Here is an 18,946-nt window from a genome sequence, read left to right on the forward strand (position 1 = left end):
ACCCAAAGGATATCGAAAAAACATATGGGAGCAAAAAGTCATTTTTCGGCGGTCTAGTCTTGAAACGGCATGTAGGTAAAGTGAGTTTTTTGCATATTTTTCGTATCGTTTATCATTAGCCCAATGTTGAAGTTCAGTAGGTTACCATGAGCGATAAATACAAGAAACGATGCAGAATGAAACAATCCTCAAGCAACCAAAAGTCACACATTTACTTGAATGGAGGCATTGAAAGTTACATATTGGCTGACTGAGAGAAGCAACTGCCCAATTCCATTCAGTGAACTTTATGTACTCATTAATGAACTTGAAAGTTGCAAAGGTGATTAATATGTACGTTGTATGTGACTCGTTTTGCCCAATTTCCATGTGTGAACTATATGTACTCATTAAAGAACTTGAAAGTTGCAAAAGTGATTTATACGTACGTTGTACGGGACTTGAGTCACATTAAGGGCACAAAATTACTCAAAACAGGATTTGGAAAGTCACATAAAGGGCACAAAAGTGCTCAGAACGGGATTTGGTAAGTCACAAAAAGTGCATTAAAGTGCTTTCAAAATCATATCACCACTTCGATTTTTAGTTTCAGTTAGAACAACATCCAGGCGTGGTCTTGTAGTAGCGTGTTCGATTCTCACCACAACAAAGGTCGGGGTTCGATCCCCAAGCCGGGCAAGTTTTTTTTTCAATAAGTAATTTGGTAATTGAGTGATTATTCTGATGCGATATATGTAGGAAATGTAGGAAAGAAGCAATTGAGCAATTTGTGGCAGCATGGCAGCACCATGTACAAAAAATCAAGAGAAGGTGACATGAACCGATACCAAGGGTGCAGTTGAGATAGAGAGAGATTTTTTGGTCATACACACCCCGTTCGTTTTTGGCAACATTCGATTTTGGCAACATTCGATTTTGGCAACATCCGATTTTGGCACATGTGCTAAAATAAAACGGTTTTTAGAAGCGACATTACCTTTTAGTTTTCTCTATAACAGGACCAATATAATTTAGACAAACATCAAAAAAACGTTTTTACGTTCAGAAATGGTGAAAGAATACAACAACAAAAACAAGTTTTTAAAAAATTTATAAAGTACTCAAAAATTACAAAAAGTTAAAAATTTTCAAAAAATCAAAAACAAATACAAACAAAAGGCTAAAAATGTCAAAATCATCTTAAAAATGATAAAGAATGTCAAAAACAGCAAAAATGACAAAAAAAAACAAAGATTCTAAAACAAAACAAAAATAGTGCAAAATGCATCAAAAACCTGAGAAAAAAACTATAAAAAATCCAAAAATGGTCGGAAATGGACTTAAAATAACGTTAATGATAATAAAAATAGTTATTTTGTAAAAATAAAAGAAAAAAGTTTCAGAAAAAAAACCGTTCGATTTTGGCAAAATTCGATTTTGGCAACATTCGATTTTGGCAACACAAAATGTTCGGGCATGTTGCCAAAAACGAACGGGGTCTGTAGTACGATTTTTTGGAAGTTGAATTAAAAGGCCGCTGGAAGTTGAATAGAAGATCCTTGAGACTTGTTTTGGAACTTGAAAGTATCAATAAGAACTCAAATGTTGAGCTGCATAGAACGTACTTCATATCAATGATGGGGCTGAGTAAGCGTTTTTGTACCTGTTTTATGGTACTTTTGGTTGCTTGGGTCGTTAGTAGATAATATCAATGCTGCCATGTTATTTCTAATCATCTTAAACCCCATAAAAATCAGTATTTTTGAGTTCCACTGATGGATTAATTGATTAAATTCAGCTTCGTTCTAACGTTCATGATAAAAATTCCGACTAGTTCAAAAGCATCATTGAGCTCTTCTTTAGGAACCTATCTCAGATATCAATACGGATCGGTAGCCAAATTCCATCCGGCATCCCTGCTGGCACGCGATTGCGCTTGCCCTATCAGAAAACAGAAAAAAAAATCGACACTTGTCAAACCCCGTGTTTATACTGGGTACTGACCGTAGCGTATCTTCTTCAAGGCTGTCCGCCTATATCGGTCGGTCGTTTTTCCTTCCTCTCTTGCAAAAGCTAGTTGCAAAATTCCTTCCTTTTCCCTCCTACACACTGCACTTCTTCGAGCTTGCACACCTGTGTCTAGCCTACGCGTTTCACAACTTGCTCTTGGGCAGCCTCCGAGATGCAGAGCGGCAACAAAGCTATGACAAAATAAGGATTATTTATGCACCAGCCTGGTTCTTTCGACACACACACTCACACACTGCGCCTGGTTGCACTAGCAAAAACACCGTGACAATTGCGCAATTCTGCAACTAATTATGGGCAAAATGCACTGAATGCGTCGAGACGATGCAGGATCGCGTTTCCGTGAGCCCGAATACGAAATCGAAATTGCAAATTCTGTTGTTTCGATTTTCACTCGAATACCCGTTAAGGTCGCGCGATTCTCACGATAAAGAAAAGGTCGATGCCGGAGTCTTCGTAGCCGACAGGAAAACGGCGACGGCAACTAGCGCAGGACAATAAACACACAACGACGGAAGATCTAGAACAATAATAACAGCAGAACGAACGAGATTTGGGGAAAGCCTAGCGTCGCGATACCGGATACTTGAATGGTCAACAACTGTACCGATTAAGCAGTTGTGCTCGGTTTTATTTTCCGATCTTTTAATGTCGGACGCGCTAAACAACACGACAAAAACTGGGAGGCCACAAAACACACGAAAAATCTTCTCTAGCTGAGGAGCGAATCCTATAACGGAGCAAGATTACACAAAATTTTTCGGCTATGGCCAAATTTTCTGCGGGTGACACTCAGGCGCGCAGTCTCTGGGCTGAGTGCCCTTGGAAAGCGATGTAGATAAAATAGGAAACCCATGAAAGAAAGAAGAAAAACAAATATTTAGGGGAAAAGTTCATATAACGCCCCATGTGGCTAATACGCGCCACCCTTGTTTTGAAGAATCTGAAGCATTTTAAGCCTGCAAAATATTACCAATTTGTTCTAAATGCTGTGATTGGTCATGGCAAGTATGAATTTTTCCTTAAAATGCTCCTGTGTCGTGATAATTTCACAATTTAGGTTTTTCTTCATTTCGATCTAAATTTTAAAGCACTTTCAATAAGGTGTCACCAAGCAGAGAAAAACGAATAAGACAATATTTTCTGACACATCGATAGAGGAGAATCTAAACTACGATTTAATGCTAAAAAATTATACCGAACTCGCTATGGTATGCTTTTTATGGGTATGTTTTATCACGGCCCATGCGCTCGTTATAACGCGCCAATCATAGTAGGCTGAAAATAGCATTAATTTTTCAAAAAGGCCAATTTTCATTGAAAATGAACAAAAAGTCTAAAACCTTATTTTAAGCGTTAATTCAGCCCAAAAAATCTACTTATATATTTTTTTAAAATTTTGATTAGTCCATTTTGATTTTATTTTCATTCAAAGTGTCTGTAAGTATTGGTGTGTTTTCGGTCTTCGGCTGCTTTCGGGTGTGTTCGGCTGCTAGGCGCATATTGAATACACGGCGGCGCGTAATTGCAACACAGTTTTGTTCTGTGGCTTTGATTAAGGTTTTTAAAAATCAAGTTTTTGAAGCAACTATAGCCATTTGAGTAATAAAAAATCATAGGCATTTGTAGAAAACAATTTTCTTCAACGATTGCACCCATTTTTAACACAATTTGTACGTGGAATACATAGAAAATCAGCGATTCGCTTAGGTGGCGCATAATAGGGCATGTTCCCCTACCATCAAGAGCACCCACAAAACGGTGTCTCGCCCGGCATTAGCAAACTACACCAAACCAAACCAGCCAGTGCTGCAATCGCCGAATTGCATTGTATTCTGCTGTTATCATTTAACACAGCCTCACACACCGGTCGGGTGGAGAGAGATAGAGAGTGGGTGGGTGGGTGGTCTACTCATGAGTGATTTTGACCACTCTTGGAGGTGTAATTGAGATCTGAGCTTTCGATGCTAGCCACCCTGCTTCAGGTGACGGTGTAGATCAAAGCTGAGTTATTTGAAACAACGGGAAGAATCGTTACGACACGTGGTCGATAAGATTTTTCATTGCCAACTACAGGCTGAAACGAACAACCATGTTTACGACTATTGGCACAATTGCATTTCATACAATAAGCACTATTGCACGAATAGATGGAATAAATAGCCGCTAATTTAACATCTCAAACAAGTTCGGACTGACGTTGGTAGGATTTTATTGAAGAGTCGGTAGAATCTGAAAAAAATATTCTAAAAATTTTAAAGCTCGAAAAAGATGATATGTTGATATAATTTAGATCTTTTCAAATCATGTGCTCTAAACAAGGCCGTATTAAGAGGGAGAGGGGGTAATTGCCCCGGGCCCCCGGTTCAGGGGAGCACTTCAAGGAAAACAGTTTGACATTATTATAATTCTGATTTAAGTTCTAGAACTCAAGCACATGAAATCGAAACTATAAATTACATATAAATTAAAACTCGGGGGGCTAAGAGGGGCCCCGTAAAATAAAATCTCGAAAAGTTAAACCATTATATAAGTTGAGAAATTTAACCTCGTCAGCAGAGTTAAAGCAGAGCCAAATTTCAATTTTCTGTATTAGTAAATTAATGTGAAGCAATCTATCAAAATACGGACTTGTTCAAAAAAAATGAAAACCTGTTCAGATCATGGTTCGCATTTACTTGCCCACTTTCATAAAGTCTGCTTCATTTAATATTGGAACAAATTCTTTTGCTCATTGTGGCGCTCCTAGTGGACGGATTTGGAAACTTTTTTCACCCACGTGTCGGGAAATTCATTACCTTTCACCATGTATTTATGTTATAACACCAAACGATAGCATTTTGTAAACAACCGCCATGGAAGCCGAACGGAGAGATCAAATTGTGCACAGTTTTCTTGAAAATCCATTGTTGTGGGCATCGAAGCTAGCTAAACAGCTTAAAATGCCCAGAAATACCGTATGGCGTGTTATCAAGCAGTACAAGGAAACATTGACGACGGCTCGGAAGCCACATTCGAAGCGTCGGAGTGGAACTGTCGACCGGAAACTGCGTGGGAAAGTCATCAAGGCCGTCAAGAGGAATCCCAATCTTTCAGACCGCGATTTGGCCAATAAGTTCCAGGCCGCTCACAGTACGGTGCGACGAATTCGTCTCCGGGAAGGAATAAGGTCATTCCGAGCCAGCAAACAGCCAAATCGGACGCTGGAGCAGAACAATGTGGCCAGAATCCGTGCTCGAAAGCTGTACGACCAAGTGCTGACCAAGTTCGACGGATGTAAAGTCTGCTTCATTTAATATTGTAACACAAACAATTGCGTGTAGTTCAGTCATTTATTAACGAATTCATAATTTGTTTTTCATACAAATGTAGCATTTTCTTTACTCTTTCATAAAAAAATATTTAAAAAATTATTCATTGCTGTTTCGAAGAAATTCTCGTACTCGTACTCGTAAGAAAACTGTGCACAATTTGATCTCTCCGTTCGGCTTCCATGGCGGTTGTTTACAAAATGCTATCGTTTGGTGTTATGACATAAATACATGGTGAAAGGTAATGAATTTCCCGACACGTGGGTGAAAAAAGTTTCCAAATCCGTCCCTTAGGAGCGCCACAATGAGCAAAAGAATTTGTTCCAATATTAAATGAAGCAGACTTTAGATAATCCGGACATGTATGAAAAAATCTGGAATTCAAAAATACTTACATCGTTATCTCTTAACTATTGAAAAAAGAATCTGATAAAGAAGGTCCCAGCGACAACTATTAGGTTTTGATTATGCATTATTTTCTGCACATTTGTAACTTTAAATTATTCTAATTTAAATCTCACAAAAAAAGAAAAGGTCGATGCCGAGTTTTGTTCCTAGCTGGCAAACGGTAGAAGGACATATACCGTATTTTTTTTCACCTGGAGGCAAACCAGAGGCAATCTAGATTCGCTCTAACTGCTGTCATCGTGCTCAATCATTGCTCTAGAGGCAACCTAGGTTCGCTCGAAAAACGGAAGGAGTCGCCCTGAGAAGAAAGTCAGTTTTGCGAGAAGTTCACCAATACTCTCAACGTTGTTGTGAAAACATTTAACAGTCACTTTAGAGGCATAATGAGAAACCCCCCGCGGCAGTATGAGCACCATTAATGAAGGCAAGATGAGCGTTTTCTGCCGGGGAATCTAGCAGCGAATTCGACTCGATGAAGTCACCTGAATAATAGAGCTACAGCTTAACTAGTATCGTCTGACGATTTGGCCTATTGGTTTGATGTCGGGGAGGTAATCAGTAGGCTCGAGTTCGATTCCTGTTCGATGGGATTTATTTTTTCATTTATAATTCATGACTATGATTGAAGCGCCGATGTGGTCTAGTGGATAGGCTGGCGCGAGTCTGGTATTGGTACGCCAGGCGTACTGGGTTCGATTCCCGGTATCGGCAAGAAAATCTTTTGGGTTCGAATCCCATAAGCGGGGGCCGACAGGTAAGATGTGTTTCATTATATAACTGACTATATAATTGGAATGTTCAATCTGTTGCAAGCTGGCCAGGTATATACACGGATGCCGGAATACCTGTAAGTAAACTAGCCCACCTGATTGATTCGTTCTTCCAAAATATACCTACATCAACACACACGCAATACATTCACCACATAACAGTTCATACGAAGCCATGGGGTCCGGGTATGGTGGCGCGCTGCATTGGAGATTTGTCGAACCTAATAATCTAAGGAATGCATGTGAACCCATACTTTGGCAGAAACTGCGGTGAATCCGTGCACCCATGGTGGATTACCAACATACAACATACATACATAATTCATGACTATGATTGCACTAAACTGTGAGGCGTAGATTCATCAAAAAAAGCTATAATAAATAATCTGGTCTGTTTGTAGAATTCAAAGAATTAACACATGCTCATACATTATGTTTCTGGTGTTTTGTGTGACGGAGGATGCTTTGATGCTATTAGCGGTATAATGTAACAATAAAAAAAAATCAATCATGAATGGTACATATGTGCAAAACAAAAATTCCCTCGAACCGGAATCGAACCAATAGGCCAAATCGACAGACGAAACGAGTTAAGCTGTAGCTCTATTGTTCAGTTGACTTCATCGAGTTGAATTCGCTGCTAGATTATACGGCAGAAAATGTCCATCTCGCCTTCATTAATAGTGCTCTGTTCGCCTCCAGTGAACAAATTAAAGTAAAAACGTGTTTTGAAATTGACTAAAGTGAAAAATAAAAAATTTTATGATGTTGAAAATTGATTCAATTAAACAGCTGTTTTTGGTTGAAAGCAAAACAGTTGAAATAATGAACGGGAAAATGATTATTGCCGCGATTTTGAACCTCTCAGCCAAGCAAAATCGTACTATCTGCTATCCAATGCAATCCGGACTCGAAAAAAGGCAATCCGGATGCGAAGAACCGAGTGAAGAAATCCAGAAGGGAGAACAAAATGACAGCTGAATGTAAACATTGCGCTCGTTCTCACGCACACCAACGTATGGAATAACTCGAAACCCGAAAGTCGTTTTTTTATTCGGACGGCTCCTGAGCCCAATCCGGAATAAAAAAAAATACGCCAATAGCTCGTGAGCTGTCTGATATAAGTGTGTGCAGAAGTTTTGTATACCGTACAGTTAAAAGATACCGTGCCAAAAAACGGTATGGTGGGGGACGCCGACCTACTGTGGTGACACCTGCCAGTGGCACTAAATTGGCAGAGGATCTCAACATATCGGATCGAAGTCTCCGTCGGATCCTGAAAGATAAACTTCAGATCATACCCTACAAGATCCAAAAGGTTCAAGATCTTACGGTGAAGCAGAAACAAGAACGGGTAAAAAGAGCGAAGGCGCTGCTGAAGAGGGCCGCGGAAGGAAGGTTGAAGAATATCGTGTTTATCGACGAGAAACTGTTCACCGTACAGCAGTTTGTGAATGAGCAGAACGACAGATTTTGGTTGCCAGACAGATCACGAAGCCATGCCGACTTGCTGACGGCCACCCGGCAACAGAAACCAGCATCGGTGATTGTTTGGGCCGGAATCACCCGTGATAGCCGGACTCCGCTGGTTTTTGTCCCTGAAGGAGTGAAGATCAACCAAAATACATATCGGGGGTGGGAACGTCGACATTTTGGTTCCAGGGATTGGGTTTTCCAACAGGACTCGGCGTCGGCTCACAAAGCGAAGAAAACCCAACTTTGGATTGCGCAACATTTTCCAGGGTTAATTTCGAGCTCCGAGTGGCCGGCGAGTTCGCCAGACCTGAACCCTATGGATTTCGCTGTTCGGAGTATGTTGGAGGCCGAAGTCTGCTCTAAGAAACATGAAGGTGTGGAGGTCTTGAAGCGATATCTCGTGGCAGCAAGGGATAAAATACCACAAGAACACCTGCGAGCCTCATACGATGCTTTCCTCGACCGTTTGCGGCGAGTGGTTAAACTCAAGGGTGAACAAGTCGAACTTTATCAGTGAATTTTGAAAAAGTACTTTGTTTTCAAGAGAGATTGAATGAATTTGAGATAAAAAGTTGTTGTTTTGATCGATTTATATGTTCATTTCAATGTAGCACTTCAATTGCCGGACCCTGTAAATATAGGGGAGAGTGGAGTAAAGTGGGCCACTCTGAATATCTGTGTGTTGTGTGTGAATATGTTTGTTGAGATTAAAATCTCAATCCAACTGTCATCGCCGTCGCTTTGCGTAAACATATTTTGCTATATGTTTCTTTATGCTTCTTTTATTTATCAAGCTTAAAAAATTTAAAAACAATTACTTGCATATTTAAACAAGCACCCGCTTATTGCATCGATGGGGAACCTAATCTTTGCGAGTTCACTACCCGTGTACTGGATTGGATGGTGAAAGGATTTCAAGTAGACTGCGTTCATACGGACATGTCGAAAGATTTCGACGTAGTAGGCATAAAGGAAATTCTGAAGGCATCATCGAATGTTGGTATTGGGGGATGTATCCTTCATTTGATAAAATCCTATTTAGAGGGTAGGCTTCAATATGTTTCCGTAAATTCTGCTATATCTGCATCCTATAAAGCGTCCTCTGGAGTGCCTCAAGGTAGTCACTTGAGTCCACTTCTCTTTACTTTGCTTATGATTAACTTACCTGACTTCTTAAATGATTCATTCGTTTTAATCTACGCCGAAGACGTGAAATTATTTTTACCCGTAAAAAAGATGGAAGTTTGTAAGAAAATTCAAAAAGATTTGGACGCGTTCTCTGCTTTTGTGAACGGATGAAAGCTAAAAGTGAATATCTCCAAATGCTCAACGATTTCGTCTACTAGAAGCAATACTCCGATCCTGTTCAGCTACTCCCTTGGCGGCGATGATATTCAAAGAGTTACCAGCGTATTGGACTTAGGCGTTACTTTTGATTCCGGATTGAGTTTCAGAGACCACATTAATAACTTGGTATCGGATGGACTTGCACTTTTCGGTGTAGTGCGGCGCTTTGCTGGGGAATTGGAAGATCCATACACTATCAAAAGCCTGTATGTCAGTTTGGTAAGTTCTAGATTCGATTTCGTGAGTATAGTCTGGAGGCCAATGTACAATGTCCATATAATCCAGTGGTCGGGGAACCGGGGTAAATTACCCCAAATGGGGTAAAAGTGATATTCTTGTGGGTAACAGTGAATATTTTGTGTATTACGCCGGCGCGACTTACTTCACGAGCGGAAACTGAGACGGACTTTACTTTACAGACGCGAGCCAACTGGCTTAGATCAACCGCGTTTTTCCTAAGTCGCTTGGACTTGGAATCGATAGGGACTTTCTTTTAAGCGGTGTTTTGGGTTGATTGCTGATTTGCATGTAAGTTATTTAGTAGCATGGGTAGGTACATAGTACATTTGTGAGTGAAAAGTGTATATTTTCATTTTGCAATTTTATGAATTTGTTGGTTTTATTTCGAAAGTAAAGAATTCAGCGGCATATGCAGAAGTGAATATTTCTTCCTGAGGCATTCAAATAACACGCTTTGAGAGCTCGCTCAGTGTTTACGGATACGTTTTTTTTTTAATATCAACTTAAATAAAAATGTTTTGAGGTAATGATTCAAAAAGTTCCCCGACCCCTGATATAAGCAGACTTGAAGGAGTACAGAAACGCTTTGTGAGATTCGCTGTCAGGAATCTAGGCTGGAAAGAAAATTTGCCAGATTACGAATACATCTGTTACGTTTTGGATCTGGATTTATTAGAGAACCGACATAGCATAAATGATCTGATGTTCTTTATGAAAGTTGAACGCGGTTTGACCAACTCAACATATCTACGCTCACGATTGACAGCTAACCCCAGCAATGTGGTCTTAAGAAGACGAAGACTTTACGCTCCTGCGAATCGTGGGTCACATTTTGTGGGGGCCACCTGTATTTTTAAGTTTTTATACACATTCAGAACTTGAATTACGTCATCAGTCTCGATTGTGCTCTCTTCGGGAGCGGGTGGTTTTTTTCCGTCGCCGGTGTGCCGTCTCGCTGAGTAAAGAAGTGAAATTCGGATCGCTTATTTTAAAAATAGTGGAAGTGAATGGATGTCAGTGAATACGATCCAGCGGGATAATCTATGAAAATGAAAATGATATTCGAAAGCGATGTGATTGTGTTCTCTAAGAGGGTTGATTGATGGTGATAAACTTCCGAAACAAGTGGTTTACAGCTGGATTGATCGGGGTGAGGAGATTGCGTTTTGGAAAACTGATGACAGTGTGTGGCTGAAAGTAAATAAGCTCCAATGATGGCTGCATAGTTGGCTTGACAGCAAAGTGATTGGTGCCCTGAATCAAAAAAGTAATGAAGAACAAATTCTCCCAAAGGATACTCGTTGAAACATGTCCAATCATGTTTGAGGCAACGACAGCGAGAGGCATTGCGTTTTCGAGAGAGAGCACAAACCCGGTGAGAAGTTTCCAGTTTTTCCCTTTTCTCTTTATTTCTCTTTTCCCTTACTTCATTGAAAATTAGTGTGTTTAAAAAACAACAAAATTGTTAACCGTGTCCGATAATTATTTTTTGCATGCTCTATCTCTTCATTCTTACTTTGTTCTCCTGTCTATGTTATATATCTTACTAGCACAATCGTATTCGTTTTATTTTCTCCATAGCCTACTAATCGACAGGCGAGATTCTCTGTGTGGATCGTGTATTCGATTTGATTCGTTGATGACAGTTGGAAGTTGAGTCTAGAAGTTAAAAATAGGTGACTGTATCTAATACTAATTCTGGGTAAATTATGTATTGGGTTTAATCAATTATTTCTATTAACAACCATAGTTTCAGCTTTAACATCAGCTTAACTGTTGAATGTTTTTCCCTTAAATTATCTGGTATTATATAATTTTGCAATCAATTTTATATCTTATATTTATCTTAAATTTCAACCGTTTGCAAATAAAATTATCTTGATTTCAGCTACCAGATTGTGATTCATCAATACTTTTCAGCGCAGATATTTTATTATCCTAACATAATTTTTTTATTTTGTTAAAACTTTGTAACTGTGTATTTTTATGCACCTTTGTCAAATAATCAACAATTATATTTTATAGCTTTCTTGTCAATCACAAACGGTAATTATATAGCTTTTTCAATTGTTTAATGTATATGAATTTCAAATAGATTGGTCCATTCGACACCAGCACCAGTTCATATTATATTTTGAATGTTTAGTCTAGAATAAATACCTTCGCCGTTATTGTTTGATCTTCTTTTAGATGCAAGTGGCCTAATTCGAGCTTATGTTATTGCCTTTTGTCTTTCAATCAACTTTAAACACAGAATTCCAAATTCAAGTAAACATTTTACAAATACCATTGGAGACTTGATAAAGGACACTTCGTCTTATTTTACATTCAAATACGAATAGTTTGTGTTATTTCCACTAATGATCATTACAGCATTTCAAATATACCTTTGAATCATTAATTTTTTCAATAATGTATACGCTCAATTTCAAAAATAAATATTACATCATAATAAGATATGTATTATTCCAGGTGACTGGTGAGCTGCAAATGTTTAATATTTTAAACTAATACCTTTTTATCCGTAACCACATATTTTATAAACTCCCGAGCAGACTTTGATGCCCAAATCGATAGCAAACTGAGACCAAAATAAAGTGTCAACAGCAAACTGAGAGTAATATCTGCTGTTGGCTTTTTAGCGAAAGCAAAATGAGGCATTATTTTGGTTTCAAAAAGTTTAATTTGACAGCATATGTATACTAAAACAAGCTATCAATAGCAAACTGTTAGCACAATTTGATGTTGAATTTCACCGATAGCAAAAAAGGTATCATTTAGGTTTCATTATTTGTGTTGAATACAAACATGAGACCAAAATAATAGCTATGTTTGGTGTCAAATTTAACCAATATCAAAATTTTGCATTATTAGTTTTTTTTAAATAACAACAAAATGGTAAAATGACTTGGTCTCATAACAAACGTTTTCTTTCAAACCAATCTTAAAATCCTAGTGAATTTTGGCAAGTTAGTTCGGCAAATAAAAGCGTTTGAAAATTATTTCAGCAATACACAAAAAAAAGGTTTTTTTGGTATACAAAAAACCTGCTGACAAATTTCATAATAATTATTTATTATGATTTAGTGCTGCTCAAGAAATTTTAATTGCTAATTAGTTTTATAAGACTATCTGAAGTATAAAAATAACTATGGCGATTTCCCAATGGATCAGAAACTGGTATTTTTTTTACAGGAATGTTTAAATAACAATCAGCGCACCAATAAATTAATCGCCTGCCTAGTCCACACTAGGAGACGTTTCGTCTCGAGACGGTCTCAGCTTCTCCCATTTTATTCGGGAGACACTGAGACCGTCTCAGGTTTCCAACAACAAACAACAAAGTTTGTTTCATAACAAAAATCGCAGTTTAAGTTTTCTAGTGTGGACTAGGCTTTACATAAACTTGTTTTTCACCATTTTTTGTTAGGTATTTTTTCTACGCCTACGGTAATATTCTACACCTTTGAAAAATGGTTAACACGTGATTGATACTGATTTCAAACCTGACAAAACTCTTGCTAACAGAATATTCAAGATTGTAAAATAAGGTAAAATTCTCCACCGGACCTCCTGAAGAAAACGACCGACGGGCGAGTTGAATTGAGTCAGATCCGTGAAATGTGTGTGGTTCCAGCGGTAACCACCCGGCACAAGCATAAGCACCAGCTTCCCGGACAATTCAATCGTTGGAAATCTTATCAGTTGTCTTAGTTCCGACAGTTCGTTCAACCTGGCAGAATAAGAAACAGGTAACATACTTTGGTATAAAAAATATTTCGCATTAACGGAAGCAAACCCACCTATTTCGGAAAAGTATAAAATAATAATTTCCTGCGCGTTTATGTTCGTTTATATTCAGATCATGTTCGGTTTAACTAAAGAGTTACCACCAGGATCACAGCAGCTTCCGTAAACGTCTTGGTCGGCCAACGGTCCTATTTCCTTTAATTTACGGATATTTTCCAGATGAGCTTTTATTTTTTTCATTTTTTACTTTAAAAATGGCACTGAAGCACTTTGGGAACGAACACCTAAAAAAAATGAAATCATTTTTTTTTCTTAAGTTGTAATGTTAGTTTTTTTTAAGTATTTGCAATTAAACTACAATAGCAGTTTCAATAAATTAAAAAAAAAATAGTTTTATTAAAAATGACTTTTACTTTTTTTTCTGCGTGTTTGCTCCCACTGTGTTTCGGTCCCATTGAAAATGTCAACAAACAAAGTGATGAAATCGGGAGAGCTTCTGAAAAATATCCGTAAATCCGCGAAAGTAGGAGCTTTTATGGATCAGGACATTCACGGAAACGGCTACGGTGACTTAGTCAAATTGAAGGAGAACAAGACGTGAAACATGCAGCTGAATACCAATGGCATAGTTTCTGGTTGGCTTTTGTAAGTGCGAAATTTCCTTAATCATTAACTGCTTCTTTCTTCAACCAGGTTACTGCTGCTTACGAACGAACCGTCGGACCTTGAATTGTCGACGACTGAAATCTCCGGTAAAATGTTCAGTACTCGCTACTGGTGGTTACCGAAAACACGACTCCCGGATCTTACCGGATATCTTTTGTTTGTCGGTCGTTGTCTTCAGGAGGTTCAGAGTTGGAGATGCAGGTAACAAAAGTTTCATCCTGTTTGAAACTAATTAATTATTATTATGTGTGCTAGGGGTACAACCAAAATTCAAGGCAAAATCCAGGAATGCATCAAAATTTTTAAGAGAATATTGTTAAAAAAACATTCTCTTATTCATCTAATGAAATGAGTTTTAAAAAACTTCAAAGTTGCCTTAAAACATTTTTAATTATGCCTTCCAATGTACTAGATTTTTTATGTAGTTTTTCGTTCAAAACCAGTCGAAAACAAATGATTTGATTGTCGACGGTTATCACTATTTTTTATATGAGGCCCTCAGGTTCAGAGGGGTGCAAGGGCCAAAATTATCGATTTCGAGTTAAGTATACCTTACGAATTTTCATGTTTCAATGTACATCTGGTGCAAAACTCAGTTTTTTAAATATTTTTTTTAACTTTTTGATAAAATTAAAACTGCTCGAATTCAAAAAATATATGAAAAATCGAGCACCGTGAACTTTGAAGCGCGTTTCCTCGAAACTATCATTTAAGACTTGCACTCCTCTGATCCCAAGCGCCTTATATTAAAAAAAGAAAAAAAATCATACGTTTGAAGATCTCTAGGAGTGAATCTCTTTTCCTACAGAGTAATGAACGATATTGTATTTAAAGTTCAAAGCGTTTGAAATTTGTGCGTAAAATTAAGAACAATTTCAAAAAATCCTCAATGTCCTGAGTTTTAAACCAAAAAATATTAATGGATTTGTGGATAATGCACGTATGTCTTAACGTTTGGTTAAGTGTTATAAATAAATTAAATCATTCAATTAGCAGTACTATTTTTATTAGTGATGAATCATCTGATAGGATGAAAATCCCAGAAAATAAACTATACTATTTTCCAAACTAGTTTTTAATCGTATAACAACTAACTTTGAGGGTTTATTCACACACGATCAATTTTTAAATTTATAGCTACATACATAAACTTCTGCCTAGTATTTTATCAAATTCAATGCTAAATTTCCAGAATAAGTGCTCGACTGGTTGCATAAGAAAAGGCGATTTTTCGAAACAAAATCAGTAGGAACAATCAGATATAGGGTAACGGACTTATTATGGACCACCTTATTTAGCTCCCTTATGAAGCAACTATAAATCATTAAAAAATTTAACAAATACACCTAGTTGAAGCTCGTGCATTTAACTCATAAAACTGAATTTTATCACGATCCTTTATAAGAGTGCTAGACAGAGTGGTCCAAAATAAGTCCGTTACCCTACTAGATTGTTCATACTGTTCATGTCTCGAAAAATCGCCTTTCCTTATGCAACGGGTTGAGCATATGTTTTGGAAATTAAGCATTGATTTTGAAAATGTACCAGGTAGAAGCTTATTTTTGTTTATTTAACGCATAAACTCGGCACACACGCTAACTTTTGGCTACCCCTTAACGAATACTTTTGACCCGTTATTCAATAAGACTGGGAGAACTCCTTTTTCCGGATAAAGCCCCTGTACCCTTTAAGGGGTACTCAGCCTGATAACGCTTCAGCGGATGAAAATTACCCCTTATTCCAAATGCTTATGGCAGATGATTACCCCTTATTTGAAAGGCTTCTTGTGGTGGAAATTTTAGGAGCTGCTTATCGGAAATGAATGCTGGGGAATAAATCACAACAAGATATCATAAGTTTCATTTGGTTTATTTAAATGACGAAAATAATTTCAAATTATTTGAAAATTTAAATTTTCCCCTTCTATGCGAATCGACCTTCAATCAGAGGCCTATTTTCGTCGCGCTCATCTGGAACTGCGCAGCTCTGAAATAATAAGATTAATACATTGTAATTCCAAAAAGGAAAGAATACAAATATTTATTCAATCAATTACTTACAATTTTTCTCATCGCTGCTAATTTACCGGACAAATGACAACGTTATGAATGTAACAACATCTGAAACTACCCCTTTGAAGCGGACTCGAGCTTTTCTAAATAAGGGGTAATATTGACCCGACAAAATGACCCGTTATTTGACAGATCGTGGAGGTTCTCAATAACGGGTCAATTTTACGCCTTTAAGGGGTAGCCAAAAGTTAGCGTGCATTCGGTTATTTTGAAGTTTGAACGCCTCACGTTTATCCCTCACGTCAGTTTTCCACACAGTAACTTCATAAAGCTGTGTTTCTTGATTCGATGTTTCTAGTAAAAACTTTCTACATATGTTTTTTAATCGACAATTTTTGGGAGTTTGGATCAAGTTACCATACATCACCATACATCATTTCAGTTTCAAATATGAGAAGGAGATTCTGATTTCACATACTCATGTAAAATTCTGGTTTTATTATCAGTTTTGGATTTTAGTTTTTATCAAGAGTTAGTTTTCAGAAATTATAGTTCATGACTCAACACTCAACACTCACCTATCAGATCAGTGTTAAAGTATTTTTAAAACTTATATCCGAGTGCCTAATAAATCACATCTCGTCACGTCAATCGATTCTCATAATAAGCACTTCTGATTACAGTTTTAATTCACATGCCCATTTTAAACGTGGACTCAGAATGGGGGTAGGCTTAACAGCGGCACGTTATCCAAACATACGGGAAAATTGTGCCGTTTTAAACGTGGACTAACTCATATTTTAAAAATAACCAATTGTTCTTCTTCTTTATATTAGCAGATTCGCTTCCCAGTAACAAATTATGTTATGTGGTTGCATCATTTTGTTTTGTAGTATAACTCCAGGCGTTTAATCTTCGACGAATCGGCGTTTTGATTCGATTTTTTTTTTCATTCCTCTTCTTATCAACTATACATCTATCTATACAAACTAAATTATGGATATATTGAAAAATTTAACTGAATTTTTCTATCACGCTTTAAGGGTTAAATTTGCTTTTATGTTGATAGATTTAAGGTAGTGCAAAGCGAAAACATAAACCAAAATTTTCAAACGCGAATAGCAAAGGAATGCCATATTTTGCTTGTAATGAAACTTTATCTACACCTCGTTATGCTGTCTTTTTAATGAAAGTTTTGAAAGCATAATAATGCCAAATTTTGCTCTTACTGAAAAATATGCGATGCCTAATATTGGCATCATTGTGCTCTCCAAGCTCTCGGAAAACGAGGTGTAATTTGGCTCTCAGTTTTAGCAAAATTTGGTATCACTTTGCTAACCAAGTATGAAAATTTGTGCTCTCATTTTTGCTGTGTACCACCTTATGTCAAGCAAAATGAGAGCAAACTGGGCTCTCAGGGCGTGATAGCAAAATTTGCTATAATTTTGCTATAAAAGTCTGCTCGGGCTATTTCTTTTCTGTTAAGGATTTTTAACATTGTAGCGTTATTCATCCCAAGTAACCACATGTATCATGAATTTGTACCTTATGTTATCGTTTAATTAGTATTTTTTTCATCCTTCACAGCTCGTTGATCATGCAATTGTTAAAAAAATATTTTTTAGACTACAGTGGTCGCCGTATTCTCTATTTACTTTACAGTTACATACAAAAAAACGAATGATTGACTGATCGTCAGGAACTGTACCTAAATTATCGGTATACCGTCAAAGTCAAATAGTTTCATTGAAGTCCATTTTTTTAACCTTTACCATACATTATTCATCAATAAGTATATGTTATTAATGATAAAAATCCCTCAATATCCAGTTTTAAAATTATACATGCATAAATTTACAAATCGATAGTTTGAGTTTTTTCAGATCATATTACGTTGACTCATCTAACAGTATATTTTATTTCAGATTATATTATATTATAACATTTTATTATTTCATTGTACTGCATAGTTTAAATCATTTATAAAGATCATATTACATTAAATAACATCATATTTTTATATATATTACTATATTTGCTTTATATTATATTAATTGGTTGGGGCATCAGGGTATCCTCGTTTTGCAAAAGGAGCGGGTTACAGTATGTGCTTGTTTCCCGTTTCGAATACCGGACATTCCTCAATTTATGTCAAGGGAAATTGGCATGGTTGTGGAAAATATAGTATTTGATTACTTTTTGTAAAATAAGGACACACTCTTTTTTCGGAAGCCTTGGGGGCGGGATTATGGCTTGCATGCTATCTTAGTTAGTCAACAGTATGATTATAGCTTCTCGAGACTTTTCCTCTTATAACCCTGGATACCGTTAGTGACTCTGCTAACGACTCTATTCCCTTGTAAGTCTCATTGGGTGGTTATGATTGTGTTGCTTGGTAGCCAAGATGGACGCGTGGGCCAACACCAGGCAGCCAGCGAACCGAGCGCTGTGCGTGTGAATGTAGCAAAAGCAACAACAAAAACATCCTTCTAATTCAATCCCTTCAATCCACCGGCAAACAACCACGGCCGAGCTGTGCGTGTGTATGCAGTAAAAGCAACAAAAAAAAAACATTCCTTCAATTCAATTTGCCGGCAAACAACCACGGCTAAGCTGTGCGTGTGTATGTAGCAAAAGCAAAAAGAATATATTCCTTCAATTCACCGGCAAACAAGCACCGGCCAAGCTGCCCGGCTTTAGCAGCTGTGTATATGTAGCGTGTGTATGTAATAGCAGGCAGTAAGCAAAGCACAGTTCTCATTCAATGGGTTTCCCGTTTCCTCCACTCCCGTTCCCTTTCCCGTTTCCATCGCAAGACAAATGAACCTTGAAAGGAGGCCAAACGCCGGGAAGCTACTGTCGTGCGTTTCTTTTGTGATTGATCGGTGGCAGAATGCCTATGACAAATATCCCTCTTCCTGCATGAAGCTCAAATAGTACACTGGTTAAGATGTCGGTT

General features: G+C 37.5%; 1 protein-coding gene across 9 annotated transcripts in view; it reads right to left on the reverse strand.

Moving 5' to 3' along the window:
* LOC129751837 (protein alan shepard) overlaps window positions 1-2,772 on the reverse strand; it is an 873,165-nt gene extending 870,393 nt beyond the window's left edge. For 2 of the 9 annotated variants that reach the window (XM_055747583.1, XM_055747577.1), the window contains exon 1: window positions 1,984-2,772. The gene's annotated coding sequence lies outside the window, so the exon portion shown is untranslated. The remainder of the gene's footprint in view (window positions 1-1,983) is intronic. The other 7 variants (XM_055747584.1, XM_055747582.1, XM_055747585.1 and 4 more) reach the window with 5 other exon arrangements.
* Between the last annotated feature and the right edge of the window lie 16,174 nt (window positions 2,773-18,946).

Source organism: Uranotaenia lowii, chromosome 3, assembly GCF_029784155.1.
Source record: "Uranotaenia lowii strain MFRU-FL chromosome 3, ASM2978415v1, whole genome shotgun sequence".
Taxonomy (NCBI): Eukaryota; Metazoa; Arthropoda; class Insecta; order Diptera; family Culicidae; genus Uranotaenia; species Uranotaenia lowii.